General features: G+C 38.6%; 1 long non-coding RNA gene across 2 annotated transcripts in view; it reads left to right on the top strand.

Moving 5' to 3' along the window:
* Positions 1-319: 319 nt before the first annotated feature.
* The window catches only part of LOC102377221, a 10,001-nt gene continuing 3,932 nt past the window's right edge, over positions 320-6,388 (top strand). Inside the window, exons 1-2 of one of the 2 annotated variants that reach the window (XR_001357697.2) lie at positions 320-2,543; positions 3,260-3,330. This is a non-coding gene — a long non-coding RNA (uncharacterized LOC102377221). The remainder of the gene's footprint in view (positions 2,544-3,259; positions 3,331-6,388) is intronic. The other variant, XR_322789.3, reaches the window with a different exon arrangement.

Here is a 6,388-nt window from a genome sequence, read left to right as displayed (position 1 = left end):
ACGAGACTATTTCTATTAAGCTGAACTAGCACACTTTTAAAAGCTAAAAGTTAAGTAACAGTAACATTATAATATGTTAGCAAAACCTTATACAGTAGTAGATACTTCTCAAGGACACAACCAGTGCACCCAGAACAATGGTTTCCCTGTCTTATCTTATTTTTTGCTGTAGCTGATTTTTCAGCACACAGACACAGAGATACTTGCTGCTTTTAACTTAGAAAATGCTTAATACAGTTAAAATGATTACTTGACACAAGCAAAGGCTTAGCTATCAATCTGCCTTGTGGTCAGCTGCATTGCTAGGCCACAGGTCATGCCTTGTATTCAGCTGTAAAGCTAATACTTCCTAATAATCTAAATTATTGTAAACCTAACAGTATGCTTATCAGAAAACTATTCTATTTCAGGGTAATAACAAACCTGCTCACTACAGTGCTACAAAGTTTGCAGCAAAGTCTACACAGACCCACCCCACCCCCAGTGAGCCCATGCTGCCACTTATAGGGAGCCCCCTCTACCTTGCTGCTCAACTGCATCTGTTCCATTAATAATGCCATAGTGCTTGCAACTGCAGAGCCAGGCATGCTGGTCAGTGGTATGCCTGGCTTCCAGACTGCAGGTGCTCTGGGATCTTTACAGGGTGAGCAAGTAGCTGAAGAGAGCAGAGAGCACCAGTGTCTCCATCTAGGCAGACACTGCCAGTGGCAGCTGTGACCCATTTGCCACCAGGCAGCAACAGGAGCAGGGCAGCCTGCAAGTCTCCCTGACAGCTCACCCATGGATGAACTAACAGGGAGGCAGATGCTTGCCTTCCCTCTCTCCCTTTCCCTTGGAAGGTGGGAAGGAGAGCAGAACTATACAGGGTTGTCTGAAGTAAAACTGAAAGAGAACTCCTGACGTCTTAGTACAGTAGTTGTAACCAGTAGCAAGTAATGTAACAAGTAGCATATACCCTGATTGCTAGGGACTCTAGATGAGAAGTGTCTCTTTTTCAGAGAAGATACAAAACCCACGGGCTTGCCAAAAATAGCTTTAATAACCACAGATGGTACTTTTTGTAAGTACTGACACTAGCTTTCAGGCAGAATTCCAGCTTGGATAATTGCATATTGTGTAGAAGTGCAGCATGATAGCTACAAGAGATGGTTGCACCTTGCTAGTAAATTAATGATTCTTTTTTAAATCTTTTAGGTAGGCTGGAATCTTTCAGAAAGAAAGGTGTTATGTAACTGCTTCATTTATCTCCTCCTCTTCCAACTTAGAAAACATTTTAATACAAATTCTAAAAATTTGTCTCGGTTATCTATTGACACAGGATGAGATTCCATGCTATGCCTCAGAAGCACCCCAGGGAACTTGCAGTCCCAGCAGAGGGAATCGCTATAGTTGCTTCAAGCTACCTTTGACTTCTCTAAGTCCTTGGTGTTAACTTAGATTAATCTTGTAATGAACATTGAGATACCACAGGTTTCTACTTAGGATAAACAATTCATGGATACATACAAACTGTGATATGTATCTTTTTCTTACCAGATATTATTTTATAAGTGTGGCAAAATATCGTATTTACTAGGTGCAGTGTCACATACAATTCAAATATAGTTTAAGATGTGAATATGCTACCAGGGAGAAACTGTTTAAATAGGGGGTGCATTCTGTTCCAAGTAGTTGAAACAAATCTATTCACTTTAAATGAAACCGTATATATAGGTGATGATATACAAATAACTTCTGCACTTCAGGTTTTGTATTTGTTTTCTTTTAGAAGTCAGTCCACTTTCTGTGATCTTTGTATCCTTATGCTGTATGTCAATATAGGTACTCCAGCAAATGTGGAATTTGAGACCAAAATGGATGTAACTATTTCATTAGAAACGAAAAAAACTGCACAAATGACTGTTAAAGTCACTAAAACATTTTATTATCTGTCCCTCTTGCATCACTTTCATTTACTTTTTGCTGCTAGATTATAAAACGTTTTAACATCATAAATCCTTAAGCATAAATAAACATTAATGCACAGTGAAAATAATGGGTGCCATTATTGTATCTTCCAAGAGATGCTAAGCATATTGGTTTCCACAGACCTTTTTGGAATTGAAGGGCCTCCATTCTGGAAAATAGGTATGCATCACAAGTTATTTAAAAAAAAAAAAAAAAAGTTTTTTTTCCATTTAGGTACCTAAAATTTAAATGATCAGATTTGTGGAAGCTAATTAATTTTGATTTCTTCACAAAATCTGGTCTAAATTCTACGGCTCAAGCCCTGAAAATTCAGGCCATGATGCCTATTACTCCGTTACTGACATTGCCTGAACTTCAGCTTGTGACATAATTGCCTGCTTTAAAAATTACTAATGATACAATCTGACAGGATGATGATAAAAGCTTTAGACGAGCACCTTCATGGAGAAAGAAGTTTAGACCAAAGGACATTAGAGGTTTAGCTGCTGGATCAGCAGAGACTCTCCCTGCAAATTTCAGAGTTACCACCTCAATGTCTTCACCCTCTATGCAGCCAAAGAAGATGCAAATTGATGGTGCGTAAACGGCTTTTTGTTATATTGAGCATGATGGAATTTGTTTGTAGTGACTCCATATCCAGAATATTTTTGCCTTATGCATGCTTGTTATGTATAAAGCTTTTCATTCTAATCACATATATTTGTAATCACTTGTGAACGTTCTACAAGATGCACAGTTCCTTTTCACTTTGTTTGTTAAATAAAATTGTAAAATATCTTCTTATTTAGGAATACTTAGTTTCCATATATCTGACTGGAAGCAAGGTGACGCCACCAGAATTTTCATGTGTTTTGTACCTCCTTAAAGGTGTGGGCACTGGCTGTAAATTTCTAATCTGTATGAATAAAAATACAGTAAAGCCAGTTTCTTAATTCATTATTGGAAAACAAAGAAATATTTACTACATAAATATTTGAGGTTATCGTTATAAATTCTAGTACTAGTGTGTGTATATAATTACATACTAGTAAAAGGCATGGCTTTTTTGTGAGTCACTTTAATTGAAATAAAAGTTTTCAGAAATTATGTTAATATCATTCAGTCCACTGATGAAGGGCTTCATTAAGAGTAGATATAACCCAGGGTTGTTTTGAGTTTTGCTTTTCTAACTTATACCCTTATAGAGTGAATTTATATGGTAGTTGCAATCAGGTTGCTGTGTGAATTGGTTTTTAAAACTAACATGCATGCTGTGTTCTGCATGTCTTCCTTCTGTGATTGTTGAAACCAGGCAATGTATCAGGAACACAAAGATTGGATTCTGCTACAGTAAGGACTTATTCCTGTTAAAGCCTTCTGTTGGTAAGTAAAATTGACTAGTATAGAATAAAACAAGTAACTTTTTAACTTAAAATTAAATTAGTCTTTTCCAAAAAGTATTAATAGCTAAATACAAACCAATTTTTTGTTTACAATATAAAATAATACATTGAGATTTCTGAGCCTGTTCCCTGTAAATGTAGATAAGGCTGTCATTTATGCAATATTTTAGAAGTCAACTTGCAGAGCTAATGTTATGGCATGTTCCTTTAAAATGCTGAAGGGGGTTTTTTTGCAAAAAAAGAAAATAAAATGGAGATTATTTGGTTCATTCTTTATATTAGAAAATGTACTTTTTTTCCCCTGAAAGACTCCATAGTGCCATCTGGTCCACTTAGAATAATTATGACCTCACAGATAATGAAAAAATTAACTTTAGTTGGAGAAGAGATACGATTTTTTTTTTTTTTAAGTATTATAGGGGAGAATAATATTGCTTTCATCTATGGCTGGTAGATAGAGGATAACTGTATTAGAGGAGTAAGGAAAAAATTGGAAAGGGAGAGTTGTTATTGTAAAGGTAGATATAAGGGATAGTCTGCTAGAAAAGAGAAGGTTTCTAGTATAGTGCATCATGGGTGGGGGTACCTGTATTTCTAACCTTGCCTTGATTTTCTGAGTGCATTTTACCAGTGTATGAATGAGGGTTTCTGCCACCGTTTTAAGATTGAAACCTATGATTCTCTTGCTTACAGTTGTGTACCAGCTATGAATCCTTAGCAGGTCTGCCTGAATTTGGTTAGTCGGTTCTTTTGAGACCTGACTTGTTCAACAGTAGAAGCTTGCCAAGGGGAAAGCGTTTTCAGTGGAATTTGTCTACACACATGTATTTTACGTAAAGGCTTAGATAGGCCCATCTTATTCTGGAGGCCCTGAACACTAGGGACTGGGGTTCTGTCTGAATCCTAGCAGTCCTTTTCTTTCTTCGCTTGTATTCTTCAGGGATCATCTGTTCAAAGCCCTGTTTTTCTAGCTTAGATCAGTTTTGTGGTTACATACATGGACTGTTCCCTGTGCCAACTTTTTAACCCATTATCCTCAGATGTACTTGTTCAAAGCCAATGACCTCTTCACAGGGCTATCTGAAAATGCCTTCTTCCTTACATGTTTGCAAGTAACCCTTTGCAGCCCATATCAACTACTAATCAAACAAATAGGATGCACAATATATATGCCTTTACATTTTCAGGCAGCTTTCATGACTTCAAATTTCCTTACCTCGTAGGAAGAGGGGATGATGGATAACAGGAACCATAGGTCAGGTGCTATGACATTGTGGTAGTGCCCTGAAACGCTTGGTGAAGCTTTCAAATAAGTTAGATTAGGGTATGGGAAAGTTTGGAAAGAAAGAATGAACAGGATTTAATAGAGAGGGAAGAGGAGAAATTATTGAAAATGTTGGTTCCTATTAATGTATAGGTGCACGAATCATTTTCTGTGTGGCTTGTAGCTTTCCAGATATACAACTGAAATAGGCATGCAGAAAAGACCCTCCAACTGCAATACAGAGAACCCAGTACTCAACTAGAAGAGGAACTGTATTAGGGTATAAAATACAAATCCCAAATTAGCCTTTCAGTTGCTATTTTGAAAAGCAGACAGTTTCAGAAGTGGTCTGATTTAAGTCCACCACTTGCAAGTTGTAGACTTTTTCTAGTAGTAATATTGAGTGTTATCTCCACCAAGGGTTAGTCATGGCCTGCAGGCTAGATCTGGTCCATGGAGTCATAAGAGACTCTGCCTGTTTCTGTGTCCATGGTAGGGCCAGGAAGCAAGGAGCTGTGCTACAGCTGGGCAGCTAGAAGCTTTGCCCCCACTTCTGCCACTTCCTCTAGGCCCCTGTTGCCTGGCTACAGCGTAGGAGCAGCTGAAAGGTGGAGGGGTACAGAGGCAGGGAGAAGTGATGGCAATGAAGACATGGCTTCTAGCTGCCTAGCTGTGATGCTGCTCCTCACTTGCTGGAAGCTGCATCTGTGGGGATTATGGGGTGGAGGAACTGGGGCAAGCGGCAATGACACAACTGCAGCTCCCAGCTGCCTGTTCCTGATACAGAAGCAGGCAAGTCCCCCTGCTGCTGACATGCCACTCAGCCAGCATCATACTAGAGCTAGATTGTTCTGGTCTGCAGCTTGTTAAAGGCTGCCAGCTGCTGATCTGTACTGTTTAAGATGCTTTCAGTGCAATCTTGCTGGAAGTCATTTATGAATAATCATCAATAATAGTAGGTAAATTTTCAAAGGTATGTCTGTGTTTGCAGTCACTATCGTGTCAGTAGCTAATGTAGGTACCTTGAAACTAGCTGTCAGTTACCTGGCCTGCAGCAGGCGAGCTAATTGAAAGCTAGCTTCAGTATGCACACATTAGCTGCGGTCACAGCCTGTGTTGTGCTCTGTGGTGCAGCCAACAGCCCTGGTTTTTACCTGGGTTCTCAGGAACCATTGTGCATTCCTGGCTGCATTCTCTGCTGCTGCAGCCTCAACATTAGCTGTACCCAAATTAATCAGCTGAGGTCCATCTACATGAACTTTAGGCCCAGCAGTAGACACCTCCATAGTATAGCTGGGGTTTTAAACTCAGTAGTTGTTAGCATCCTAAGGTTTGTCAGTGTACTATTATATTAGATCTGTAAGTGCCCGTGTCTTGAGTACTATATGTAGTTCTTAAAAAGCTTATAGTTAAACTAGAAAAGGTACTGGGACTATCAGAAAGTAAGAAAGATGATCAGGGTTTGGAATGGCCTTCATATGAGAAGAAACTTTAAAAAAAAACAAAACCAAAAAAAACCCAAAAAAAACAGGACTCCAGCTTGAAAAAAGGAATGAGTAAAGGATGGAGCATACTATAAAAGGTCTATAAAATCATCTTTTCATGATACAAGAACTATGGGCATCTGAACTTATTGGATGGTAGGTTTAAAACAAGTAACATGAAGGTTTCTTTTTAACGTAACACAACTTGTACAGATAATTGTCACAGGATATGATAACTGGGTTGAAAGAAGAATTAGTCAAGATTATGTAGGGTAGGTCCAACAACAGTC

Source organism: Alligator sinensis, unplaced genomic scaffold (genome assembly GCF_000455745.1).
Source record: "Alligator sinensis unplaced genomic scaffold, ASM45574v1 scaffold442_1, whole genome shotgun sequence".
NCBI lineage: Eukaryota > Metazoa > Chordata > Crocodylia > Alligatoridae > Alligator > Alligator sinensis.
Note: the sequence above shows the minus strand (reverse complement) of the source record. Positions and strands in the feature narration are given on the sequence as shown.